Source organism: Miniopterus schreibersii (assembly GCF_964146895.1).
Source record: "Miniopterus schreibersii genome assembly, chromosome: 13".
Lineage (NCBI taxonomy): Eukaryota > Metazoa > Chordata > Mammalia > Chiroptera > Miniopteridae > Miniopterus > Miniopterus schreibersii.
The window spans coordinates 58,867,851-58,881,569 of NC_138113.1; the positions used below are offsets into that span (position 1 = coordinate 58,867,851).

Genomic DNA, 13,719 nt, shown 5'->3' on the forward strand with positions numbered 1-13,719 from the left:
TTTCAATGAATGTTTGTGGGAGGAAGGAGTGAATGGCTGAGCGACTGGCAAGTGTGAGCTCTGGAGAGCTGTTCCAGAGGGGTGAGAACCATGAGAAAGAGGCTGAGAGCTCCAAGGAGTGACTGGCCAGGGGTCAGATCCTGCAAAACCTGCATGGGACACAGCTTGCAGGTGCCGCTGCTCAGTTTGGCTCAAAGCATTCTCGGTGGCAGCTCCCGCTGAGCGGTCGGCTAGGACAGACTGCAGAACCTCGGGAAAGGGGAAAGGAGGCAGGAGGGGACACTTGTACAGAAGAGGTTTGGTGAGGAAGGAAGGGACATGGAGGCAGCAGCTGGACAGAAAACCATTAGAAGATTGGGCCCGGTGAGGATATTTACATGCCTTCCTCCCACCCTCACCTTTGAGCATCTATTCTGAGAGGCCTCCAAGGCCTAAACTCCAGATCTAGCTCTCCCTGGTGGAGGAGCCTTGGAAAAATCCAAAGGATGACTTTAAGCTGAGCTCCTGTTGTGATATAAATCCCGTATCAAAATGGTATTCGACTTACAGGAACTTAAAATAAACACAGGTCCAGAAAAAATCCGCTGCATGGTGAACAGGAAAACCTCACTTTCACATTCTCTGACCTTGTGGCAAAGGGAGCTGTGGATTCCAGGGGCCAGGAGACTGGGGGCTGACGCAGGGAGTCCCGAGAGCCCAGATAGCCCGGCACCCGTCAACACTGCCATGGATGAGCAGTGAGGACAACTAGGACTCAGTTCCACTCTTTCTCATATTATTACAACCCCACCCTTGTGTCCACCATGAGTAGCTATTTAATACAAACCCCAAAGCGCCCCTAAAATCGACCCCATTTCTTTCCCAGCATATGAACTCAAAAGGAAAAAATCTTTATAAAACCAAAACCACCAGGTTTAGTACGTTCAAGAAGAGCACCTTTAGTAAACAGGAAACTGTGTGTCAGGAAGCTGGCCAAATACACACGGGAGCAGGTGAGGCTCCCCGTGGCAAAGTTCAGTGGAACATAACTATAGGGTGTCCCCCCAAAAAGTTTCACAGGTGAGACTCCTGATGGGAGTCCTTTCAGGACACCGCGGGCAAACGGAAAGAAGGCCGTCGTCAGAAGGCAGATGGGTGGTTTTAAGGCTCAGGAGCTGCTGGTCCAGGAGAGCGTGGTACACAGCCGTACTCCATGCTGTTCCACACTGTATGTTGGCCCACCCGGCTCTGGGGACACTGGCCTGGTGCTCTTTGACTTGTTCCCATGACTTAAGTCCTCAGGGACCCAGCTGGCATGGGGAGCCAAGTGGGGAGGCCTGCCCGGGCTCCTGGCAGGGAGCCCCTCCATGGCCCTGTCATGGACCCATCGTGCCAGCTGTAGTAGGTAAAGTCCTGGAGCTGGGAGTTGCTGCCACCACCGCCAGTGGCAATGGCTGAGACTGTGGTGGACGCTGCGGGGGAGCCAGCCTCTCCTCCTTTGGGGGAGCCAACAAGAAGCACCTCGTGTTCAGTGGTCGGCTTCAGGGCCCTGGGCCCTGACAGGAGCCAGCAGTCTCTCCCACAAGTGGGGTTCTCTCCTGGGCTAGGCTGTGGGAGCTGGGGGTGTGGGGCTTTGTGGGTGTGGCTGCTTGTTTCCTTGTGCCCTGAGGTCTCAGAATCCCTGGATTTTCAGGGGGCTCCAGTTTGCAAGCCTCTGGCCCACTGGCCAGAAGTAGGGTGGCTGAGGCCTGACAGAAGGCCCAGCTCAGCGACACACTCTGGCCGGCAGGCATGTGGGAGGTTGGGGGCACTGTGGCCTGCTGGGGTCTGCCCAGAGACAGGCTCTGGCAGGCTGGGCCTGCCTCAGGGGGCACTGGGTGGGGCCTCAGACTCAGCAGGTCTCAAGTTGGGCTTCACATGCTGCTCCAGTTCCAGTAGCTTCCTCTTGGAGGTGCTGGCAACCATCTTGATGGTGGGGCTACAGAGCTCGCGGGCATCCCAGCCCCTTCCCTCCTGGCAGGTGGCCCGGGCTGGCCTCGGATGGTTGGGTGATCGGCCTTTCTGAAGAGGTAACATAGCAGGTCATCCCGGCAGCTGAGAGTGTCCTACAGAGAAGAGAGGAAGAACTGAGAGGCTGGAGAAAGGCCAGGAGAGTCCTGGTAGAGGCTCATTCACCCAGGACACCCCTGTGCAGGCCATGTGGCCAGGACTGAAGTTTCTGGCTCCTGCTTGGCCTTTCCACACACACTACCCATGGTCAGGATGGTGGGGCTGGGGCCATACACGGATCAGGAAGAAAAGCCAGGCAGCCCCCTAACTTCACCAGCAAGAAAACAGACCCAGAGAGGGAGAGGACTTTCCACAGACGCTTTCACTGGATGGGACGGTCAGGGCTGGAGGCCTGAGCACAGCAATGGTTTTCATCTGTTCCTCATTCCCACCAAGCAGAGCCTGGAGGAGCCTGGTGGAGGTGTCTCCTGAGGCAGATGGACACCATGAGAAGAGGAAAGACAGTGAGTGCATGCAGAAGAGGAGTTGGGGTTCACCAAGGATGGAGTCAGACCCCGGCCCGCTGGACCCATGTCAGGGAGCGTCCGTCTGTGGGACGGCTCAGCAGCCCAGAACCACCTGCACCTACCAGCAACTCCTGGCCCAGGAAGACATCTGGACGCTCAACTTGACAGAGACACAGTCTGCTGTTTTGCGTGCAGGTTGGGAGTCACATATCCAGGGTTTTTGTACAGTGAGACCTGTGGTCATTAATATCAACAGGTAGCACGTATCAGCTGCTTCCCATGTGCCAGGCCCTATGCTAGAAACCACAGGTGTAATCGTAAGAGAATGAAACCATCCCCCCTCCCTCCCCCAAAACCTCATTCAGTTCTCAAAGCACCCTTGCAAGGCTGTACTAGGACAACCTGTAATAGGTAAGGCAATGGAGGTCCCAAAGGTCAAGCAGGTCCCACATTGAGAAAGGGACAGATTGAGGACTGGAACCCACAGCTGTCTGACTCTGCAGCCGTCTTCCCACCACCCAGCCCCTCTCTGCACATTTCTAAACCTTTGACACCCAGCTTCATGAGTCTGCCCTCTCTGACCACCCAGAGGGCCCATCTCCTCACCCCCCTCCCAGCATCAACACTCACGGAGTGGAGGCCTGGCACGGGCACCATTGTGACTTCCACGTCTTCAGGCCTGTTCAGAAAGGGGAGGGCGACAGGTTAGTGGGGTGAGCACAGTGGGGAGATGCAGGGAGGTGGGGGCGGCTCTCAGGAGAGGAGCATCCGCTTCCACAACCAGCTCCTGCAGGGAGGATGCTTTGGTCTCATTTAGGCTGAAAAGGACAAGCCATCATCTGGGCACTTGGCAGGAATGCAGATTCTCAGGGAGCCCCCCTCAGCGCTCCTGACTCAGAAACTGCAGGCCGGCCTGGGTCCAGGCAGCCCAGGGGAGTGTGGCTCAGGCCTGCGTGTGGGAGCCACGGCTTCAGACCGAGACCTTCCTGAGGGCAGGGCTTTGGTTTTTCTGCAGCTCCGGGCACAGAGTGCTTTGTAGACAGAAACAAATGGAGAGCAGAGACCAGGATACATATTTCCTTTCAGCCGATACAGGACCAGGCACAGGGCGAGTCTGTGATAAAACTTGCTGACGAGCCGGTTTACTCTGTTGTTTTGAGAGCAGGCATCACATAGGACACGCTCCAGAAATACCGACTGAACAGATACTTTGAACTCGCTGTGTCACTGGGCTCCACTAACGCAGGCCACAGAACTTACAGTGTGGCCAGAGAGAGTCCCACTGTGTGTGTTTAAGGGAATGAGACTGTAAGGCACGCATTTCATCCATGGGGTGACCCAGAAGCGGTGACCCCACAGCTCCTCGCCAGCACTGTGTGAGGTGCCCCTGCGGCTGCAGGAAGCTGCCCTGAGCCGGGAGGGGGTCCCCACAGCTGACGGCCGGGGGCAGAGCTGCAGCACAGACCTCAGGGCGCTCGAGCTGCGGCCACCTCTGGCTTGCGCCTTGTTTTTGTATGGCCTGTGAGCTAAGAACAGTTTTACATTTTAAATGATTAAAATATTTACTATCTGGCCCTTTACAGAAAAAATCTGCCAAACTCTGCTGGTGAAAGTTCAGAATAGGTTTGTGTTCAGGGCTCTGCCGCACACCTAGTGGGAGATGCTAACTCTCAAGTGGGTGCTGACCACATCCTCAGGGGACCTCCGGGGGTGGGCGCACACCCTCCCACCCCCATGTTGGCAACACAGTTCTGTCGCTCACTTCACAGGGGAGGAAACAGTCTCCTGGTCTGGGCTGGCTGACAGCACGCTGTGATTTTCTGGCTAGTGGTTCTGCTCCCCATCTGAGCCAGGCTGCACCACCCCCAGTCCCATCCCTCTCTGTGACTTTGTTGTCAAGGTCCCTACCTCTGGTCCTGGTCCATCTGAGGGAGTGAGGGAGGAGAATGCTCCCAGGCCTCTCACAGCAGTGGGGGAGCCCTGGTCACTGTCCTCCAGGAACTCCTCCAGGGTGAGCATCTCACTGCTCTGCTCAGGGAGGTACAGGGCTGCACCCAGGCCTGGGGCTGGGCCGCACCCCTCTTCTGGATGCCCTGCTGGAGGAGAGGTAAGTTCCGGGGTGGCAGTACTCATGGCAGCTGAGGGCAGTGCGTCCTGGGGTGCTGGCATCCCGGGGCAGGGTGGCTGTGTCCCTGCTGCGAGTCAGGTCTTCACTGCTGAAGCTCTTGGATCTGCAGTGGAGCTCATCGGAGGAAACTGGGTCAGGGGAGGGGACACAGAGGAACACACTTCAGTCTCCTAATCTCGCTTGCTGGCCTCCAGTGGGCTCTGTGCTGCCTCTGGCTCCCTGAGCACAGAGAGAGCCCTGCCTAGGAACCCAGAGCACACTTCTCCCACGCTGGCATTGTGGGCGTCCAGGGCATTCTGGAATTCTCTAGAATTTACACTGGCATTTAAAAACAAAATAACTTGGGATAAAAGTGGAAAGTTCCTTCTAAATCTTAATTTATCAACAGCTGTAAGTACCATGCTCATTAGCCTGGGACAGTGCAGACCACTTTCTGCACCAATAAACAAACTTTAAACATCAAGAAGGAATCAAAGTCACTCACTGTGTCCTCTGCGCACCATGTACTGGAACTGCTGGCACTGTCCCCATCCCGAAGCTGAAGTGACTCAGACTCAGAGAATGGGTTGCTTTCCCAGGTGCACAGAGCTGGTCAGTGGAGAAGGGATTTGAACCCAAATCTGTTCAAACCCCCAGGCCTGAGCTTGAAGTTGCGTGATGTGGCCCTATGAATGCAAACGCAACGTGCTTTGAAAAACCTCACTAATTGTATTTTTTAAATCATACAAACAATATACACCCAGAACCAAAGATCCAGGTCCGCTGAAAAGCACACAGCAGGGAAGGTGGACTTACCCTCAGGCTAGGAGGGGAACTGTCACTGGTCCAATTCCAGCTGCTCTCTAGGCTACCTGGCCAGGGCACTGAAAGGAAATGACAACACTTAACCTACAGGGCTGATGCCAAGTACAGCCCACATTAAACCATCCAATCCGAAAACAACTAATGACCCTGCCCAAGTTCTGGCAAATGGCCTCAGGAAGGACAGACTTCGAGTTGCTCTCGACTCTCCCAGGAGGAGTCCAGCCTCACCTGAGTGCTGGGTACCACGCACAGTGGGCTCTCAGGAACAACAACTTCTATCTATGTGTGTGAGGTCTAGGGCTGTGGCCTCAAACAGTTTTGTTAATACAGAACATCTCACACAAAACTCCAGTATAGACAAAAGGTCTGCTCTGGGGTTGGGGGTTGGGGGGAGCCCACCATTATTACCGCATGGAGCTTTCTGGAACACAGGTGGAGACACCCTGCCTAGACCAGGGCAGTGCCGCCTGGTGAGGGCAGGGGCCAGGACATGGCAGGTCATGCGTCCACGTGTGGACAATGTAGCCTGTGCCGTGCGCAGCCCACTTCCCCTCCGTGGTCCATGGGGGCGGGGACAGGGCCCTCAGGAGGAAAGAAGTCTGCACTCTTGGTTCGCTGCTCTTCAGCTCCTCTCTGTCCCACATTCACATCTGCCCCAGAGGGGAAAGAAATCAACCTTCACAGTGACGATTTGGGGGAACCAGGCTCACCCTCTGCTCCCTCAGGTCAGAGGGTGAGCACCAGCTGCAGGGAGGGGGCACCGCCCATGCCAGGGGCAGGCTGTCCCTTCCAGGCCTGCAGACCTCCCCTCCTGGCCCACTTCTCCAGCACACGCAGAATCAGGGGCCTGCCCCAGGTATCATCAGTGTCTGTCCTGCTGCACACGGACAGCTGGGGGACAGGGACACGCTTCATCATCCCTGCTCACATCTTGTGCAGAGCTGAGCTGCACTGAGAACCGGGGACTCACCAGGAGATGCTCTGCTTCCCGGCCCACCAAGCAGTCTGCTCTGGATTGACCGGGTCCTCAGCGCACCCAGGTCCAAAGTGCCGGTGGGCCCCGCATACAGCAGGCCTCTGGAAAACACCTGTCAGCAACGGCGCGTGGGGCTGAGCCCCAAATACTTGGTTTTCCTGAAGCGCATAGAAGCAGAGCAAGTCCCCTCTTTGAGAAGGGAAAGTTTCAACTAAAAAATCCACCTTTCTCTTTGAAAAGGACATGTCACTGAAAGGCAACCGTGATACAAATCAACGGGATCCGAAAATGCCTGTTTCTCCGAGCCCTTGCTGCAAACCCCTCTGCTGCCTTCTCCTTTCCTCAGCTGATGAAGCATGAACCTGGCTGCTCAGGGAAGCTCACGAGAGGGGAGGCGACTCCTCCGTCCTGTTACCCTCCACCCAGGGCCAGGAGGGAGGGCTCCGTGGTGTCCCGCAGTTTCACCAGAGCCTGCCCTTGCCGGAAGCTGTAAGTGTCTATGTCTGAGTGATCAGTGCCAGCACCATTCACCGCTTCAGGCAATGGAGGGGGCAGGAGATGACACTCGCTCCTAAGCTGCATGCTTAGGCCCATAGGAGGGCAGGGAAGGAGTGTTGAGGAACTGTGGGTCCCCTATTTCCACTTCAGCATAACAGCTCCACTTGCACCTATTTTTTGTGTGGACTTCCAGAGAGAACAGCTTGAAGGACAAATCCTATTGACGGAAACAGGTCTGAGAACCCAGGCTGAAGGGCACATGCACCAACTACTCACTGTGCTGCCTGTGGCTGGTGAACCTGAGCTCCAGGGACCACTCACAGAGCTGCCATCTGAATTCTAGCCTATGGTGAAAATAAGGCTGAGTCAGGGGACCTGGACCACCCATGGGGAAACTGCGGTCCTTTGTCAGAGGCCACCTCTGACTCCTGCCCAGCACCTGAGTGGTGGCTGTGTCCAGCGCCTGGAGGAGGGAGACGTGTGGACCCTTAGGACCTGCCTGTGCTCTCGTCTGTACTCTCCCTCCCCCATTGCTCCTGCTGGGACAGCCTTGCTCTCTGCCTGTGCAATGACTGGGACAGCAAATGGAAGCAGTGTCTGGCCTGAGGATACAGCAGCAGAAGGAGCTGATACTTAGTACCCTGGGAGCCCCACCAACCGGGAGGGGGGCTGCACCGAAAGCCGAGGCTGTGAAAGCAAAGCTCTCCTGGGGCCTTGTTCTCTTCAGGTGGCTGGAGGAAGCAGAAGGAAAGAATCCACCACCTGAGGGAGGATGCTGGGTCCCTAGAGAGGGAGCCCTGCACCAGCAGCTCCTGACCAGAACCAGACGGAACCCATAGGCCACCAGGCACTGCTCTTTCCCTGGGAAGGACTACACTGCCCTGTGCTGACAGCAGCCCCGGATTTCCTCCAAAATGACACCGGGGTCTCCCCCATTTTGCAGACAGTTCTGCATCCACCTGAGCATGAGAACCATGCTGCCAGGGAATCACAGTGGGCAGCGCTTTGTTTGCAGTGTGACAGGCCCTCGGACAGGCTCTGCAGGCATATGAACAAGTGTGGGCTCTGGCTCAGGGTGGGATCCCGGTGGAGACAGCCCCTGGGTGAGCCTGGAGGGCCAGGCCTGGAGTCCCACAAGCCGCTGCAAGTCTGAGGGGAGGTGGTGCTCCCAGCTCCTGCTCCAGCCAGGCAGGGTTTCTGAACCACAGAGCCTGGGAGACTGCGGCAGACTGCTGACTGCTGACAGTGGACACCTGAGCATGGCTGCCCAGCCATACATGGCACAGTTTCCTTGACACCCAACAGTAAGGGACTGCCATTCTCAGTGTCTGGTCAGGAGCGCAGGAGGACTGTCTGGTTGCCTGTGCTCACCCAACTCTTCTTCTCCCAGGGGTGCTTCTGATTTGTAAACAGCAGGGACCAGGTCCTGGAGCTAACCTAGGCTTGCCTTGGGGGCAGGGGCCCTATCTTTTCTTGGCTTGTCAAACCAGGGTTCTGCAGGCCATACTTCCAAGAGTCCAGTGGGTGATATCATTATGAAAACTAATATCCCTTCATGTTCTCATCAGTTTCTAACACCCCAGGGGCAATCATTTTCAGCTCTTCCTGCTGTCTTCAGATATTTTCATCTCTAAGTTATAAGCAGAGTGTCTCTTTCAGTTTTAACCTTTATTTTTCCCTTTCTGTTTGCATATTTTAAGTGCTTTTCCCTGACTGTTCCATTTAATAACATCCAGGTGGAGTTCCTGGGAGCATCAGGACAGCGCTGCTCTGCACAGTGTCCTGCTCCAGGCATCTTAAAGCTTTTGTCTCTGACCATGACTCTGTCACCTCTCACACTAGTTTCTCTCTGGTGTTGCAGATCCTCCTCAAGTGTCTGGGGTCTCTGAACCTTCATGGGCTTCACCTGGCAAGATGGGACTAGACTGTTCTGCTGGGAATTTCTCCACCTACTCAGGTGACTTGAGGAGCATTTGGCTATCACATCTAGAGGTGTGAATACGCATGGCTACGGCATCCTGGGAGACGTTCAAGTTGTAAACCCTTCCCTGAGTCCCCCCATTTTTCAGTTTAGGACACCTGCCCTCCACTCTATCAACTGACCTCCAGTTCAGAGATGCTGCTAGGTCTCTTCCCTGGAGAATAAACCTCCAGTGCTGCCTGAGTTTAGCCCAAACTCTGGCTTACCTCCGTTCTGGAGCTCCTTGGTGCCACCAATTCCTGCACGGCGGAGGTGGGTTCTGGGCTTTCCCACTAGGGGCTGAAGACTGGGCCTCCAGATGGCGATGTTATCTGTGCAAAGTCACACAGCTGCAGGCAGAGCTGAGGTCAGGACCTGTGTCTGTGTGACACCAAACCTGTCCACAGCTTAGCCCATCTGCTGACCACCCTTCAGTCTGAGAGACCCCTCCCGCCTCTGAGAGCTGGGGTCTCCAGGAATGACCTTGGGCCCAGATGCTCATGCATCTTGGTTCTGGAGGGACCTGTGACTCACCTGGGGTGTCGCCTGGTCCCGGGAGATGGGGGTGGAGCTGGAAGGGGTAGTAGTCATGGCTGAGGATGAGCAGGCCTGGGAGCCCAGCTCTGATGGCCGGGGCTTCATGGTGGGGTAGCCAAGGCCTCCGTGCGGTGAAGGCTGCCTCTGTGCAGGGCCACTGGCTTCGGTATTAGGTCCCTAGGGCCTGGGGCAGAGAAAGACAGTGATAAATGGGGTCGCAAGATCCCATGCCAAGGCGGGGCTGTCACACCGAGTCCTGAAAGCAGAGGCACCAGGGCACACGAGCCGCAGGGAGAGAAGCTGGGCTGCGCCTCGCGGGCTGTGGTCTGCACAGGAGGCTCAGGCTGCAGGCCTGTGCTGGGGTCCCCGGGAGGCCGGCCTTGGCTCTAAGGATAGATCCCGCTGTGAGCCCCACGCAGCTGGGAGAAAATAAAGGACAAACTCAAGAGGCTCAACAAAACAGTTAAAATCCAACACATTAACTATTGGGCACACCTGCTGTGTACCTGTGTGTCACTCAAATCCCTGGTTTAAAAGGACCTTGACAGGTAGGTGTCTGCTCAGGACCATGGTCAAGGCCCTCAAGGCCCAGGATGTGCACCCTGCCAACAGGCATCCGTTACGATCTGAGAGAGGAGTTTTTTGCCACCCAGTAACTTGTCTGAGGTGTCTCCATCTGTGCATGGTGACACCGATGTCTCCATCTCTGCATGGTGACACCACCTGCAAAAATGACATTTACCTTGTAGTTGTGCTTTTCTGCCATCTCTGAATTTCCTACTGTGAACACATACTCTCCTCAAAGTTAAATAAAACCCTATTTTAAAAAAAACATTGAGGGATAAACAAAAAGATCTTCACTACCTAATATCAGGGAAGGGGATGGGCTCTCCAAGTACAAGTCATAAGTTTCTGCAGGTGGAGTTCCTGGGAGCATCAGGACAGCGCTGTCTGCACAGTGTCCTGTTGCACGCGGCCCATGGGCTGTGGTCCCAGAGCCACGCCAAGGTCAGATTCCTGCCCCTCCCCACCCTCTCCCAGGGACCTGTCCCCGCCCCTCAGCCACTCAGTGTCTGGACTCACTGGGAAGTCTCAAGCACCCAAGTCTCACAACTTGAAATCAGGGGAAAGTTTGGATTTTGAAAGATAACCTTGATGGGAAGCAAGGCAACTCTGGTGGAGCGAGTCAGACAGGCGTCCACTGGGTGAAGGTGACACGAGGAGCAGAGGAGAGGCGGAGATGGGCAGAGGCAGCGATGGCAGAGAAACCGCGCACTTCCCACAGCTGCTGGGAGACAGGCGGACAGACAGGTGGATGGAGGACAGGACGCAGCAGCCCAGGAGTCAGAGCAGGTGCGTGAGGCCAAGTCAGCGCCACTCGACTGACTTCAACATGGTGTAAGTCATAAAATAAATTTAAGTGGCAGCGAAGAATCGATTGGAGGGAAAATATGTGAGTAATCACAGAGGTGATACAGACATGCCAGAAATCACGAGATGGCACAAGGATGGTGACAGGAAACACTGCTGGAGCTAGTGGCCCCTGTGGACCGTGTCCCGGCCCTGACGGTGACCATGTGCTGATGCTCTGTCTGTCCATTGCAGCTCTAACACCTGCATCCAAGATGTCACGGGACCTCACCAGGGTCATACAGTCTCACTCCGGGCTGATCAGTTCTGCATTGCACACGGCCGGGCAGGACATACAAGCCTGCCGGTGGGACAGAGGGTCAGCGCCTGGCCAGGGGAGTGCATGAGCACGGACATCCCGGCCCGAGGACCTGCAGGTGATGTCCCGAGGCTCCCCTAGCATTGTGCTGCGCTGGAGCACGATCCAGAGGGTGACAGCTCATCTTCTTTGAAATCGGAGTCCACACTGGCTGCTCTCAGCTTGGCTGGGAATTGGGGCCAGGAGGAGGGGTCCACTCTGTGTCATCTGGCCTTTAGGTACTGATTTGTCGGTTTTTTTGAATTTCAGAAATGAAGGAGGGGACATGAGAAGACACTGGTAGAGGGAAATATTGGAAATCTCCAGTGTCTGAGGAAGGGAGAGGCTATTTAGAGGAGGCTGGTAGGACAGAAGCCGACCAGAACCGCAGGCGTCTAGAGAAAGCCGGGCGAGCCGCTGGAGGCTTGTCTTTGTCCTTGGGTTTGCCTCTCAGAAAGGGACTCTTTTTGCGCCTTGTTCCCACATTGTCATCCCCTGGATAAGCCAAGAGAGGAAGGAAAAAACACACAAAACGGCAAATAAATGAAATGAATAACAGCAAATGCCACTACATTAGCTAAGTGTGCAGGGAAATCGGAATCCTGTCCAGCCCAAGAGAGAAGGAAACGCCACCCAGGGCAGAGCCAGAGCCAGGGCCCGGGAGCCACTGCTGCCCGGGCTCAGTTTAGTTAGTTCACTGGCGTCCCAGAGCCTGTGCTTCACTGAGCAGCGAGGAGAACTCCATGTTCCCCAAGGAGCTGACCCGTTAGGCTATTTCCAGTCCCAATGTGCTGAATTACTGAATGAGAAAGCATATAAATTTAGGACCTCGTTTTCCTTCTCATTTGTTTTAATGACAGACTCCCTGACAATTCAGCTCACACACAACTGGCTCCTGCTCCTGGTACAGACCTTGGAACACTTTGTGATATGTTTCTGGCCTGCTGCAATGAAAGAGTCCACCTGAACCTTTCTCTAAGAATTCTTTTTTTTTTTTTTTAATCCTTACCTGAGGAAATTTTGTTCTATTGACTTATAGAGAGAGTGGGAGGGGAGGGGAGGGGAGGGGAGGGGAGGGGAGGGGAGGGGAGGGGAGGAGAGGAACATCAATGTGAGAGAGACACATCAATTGGGTGCTTCCGGCAAGCACCTTGCCCAGGGACGGAAAACCTGCAATGGTGCATGTGAACTTGACTGGGAATTGAACCCACGATCCTTTGGTCCAAGGGCCCGCACTCTAACCACTGAGCCAAACCTGCCAGAGCCACTAATAATTCTTGTACATTTAAAATAACCTCTCATGGCAAGATGAATTTGAAAATGATGAAAATACCTCCTTCTGATACCAAAACACCCTCAACATTTAGAACCCTACGCATCCTCTAATCCAAACCTACACTTTATGACCTTTCAATCAGTCTTATCAGAGCATACAATTGGTCTAACTTCCTGAACCTGGTCTCACTTTCTGAACATGCCCTATACATTCACATAACTGATTTATCCCATTTCTGATTTAGGATTAAAGTCCATGGTGGAACCTCTTGTTTCTTTCTCCACAGCACCCCCGGTGGCCACAGCTCACACCACAGGATAAGGGACAGACTTCAATGCTGGTGCCCAGGTCTGTTCAGCATCTTCAGGGACCAAAGCAGCTTTAGCTGCAGGCACTGCCCACAGTGGTTAAGAGTTCAGGCTCCGTAATCTGTCAGACCCATGTTCGGACCCCGGCTCCAGCACATATTCTCTGGGCAAGTGCTTAACCTTGTCAAGAAGGGGACAGTAAGCGTGCCTGCCTCACAGGGCAGTTAGGACTGGATAATAGATACAGCGCATAAACCAGCTAAAGGGGTGCTGAGCCCAGAGAAAACACCCATTCCATGGCTGCCGTTACTAATATTTACCACTAACCTGCTCACTCATGGATCCAAACAACAGTTTGGCTCAGTCAAGCATTTTTTTCTCTGAAAGTTTTGCTAGCTCAACTAGGCTGCTTTAGTTCACTAGCTCACCTTAGACAATACACAAGTTGAGGCGATAAACTTAAAAAAAATTAAGTAGCCAGCATGAAAACCTGAGGCCACAGAACCAGTCTAGATAAAACTAATGCTAGTAAGCTTCAACCTGCAGTGAGTGTTTTAACCAGTTCATCTCCTGTAAAGACCGGGAATGCAAGCATTAGTCCCCAAACTGTGTGTTTGTGTGCATGCTTCACTTTTGCATTTTGAGTGACACACCAGGACTTGAAGTGGTGAATGTCATCTAGCAAGGCGTGTGCACATGTCACACTCAAGAGGCAGCTTATCGTCCGCCTTTGGGCTGCAACGTCGGCCCCTGAAAGTGCACTAGTCTGAGGCATGGACCTGGTCTTCAGAAAGTCCTAGTGTCCTTCATAACATTTAAATTTCTCAGGGTGCACGTTTGGCAGGATTATAGGTAAATTATCTATAAAATGATATTTAAAAGCAAATTTCAAAATTAAACCATGTTTAAGGCAATGGCTTTGTTTAATCGATGATAAGATGCACATTGTTTCCCCAAGCCTTAGCCTCTCTGAAATCAGGACTTAGCTTCGAACATGTCCTGCAGTCACTGTCGGCAAGGTGGCAATTC

At 54.2% G+C, this 13,719-nt stretch overlaps 1 pseudogene across 1 annotated transcript; it reads right to left on the reverse strand.

Annotated features, from left to right (window-relative positions):
* Window positions 1–1,269: 1,269 nt before the first annotated feature.
* On the reverse strand, window positions 1,270–6,985 carry LOC308566293 (protein Daple-like; annotated as a pseudogene). Its single transcript has 4 exons — window positions 6,819–6,985; window positions 4,573–4,726; window positions 4,404–4,523; window positions 1,270–2,084 (listed from the first exon to the last, which is right to left on the reverse strand). The product of its transcript is annotated as a protein Daple-like (transcript).
* Window positions 6,986–13,719: the final 6,734 nt, after the last annotated feature.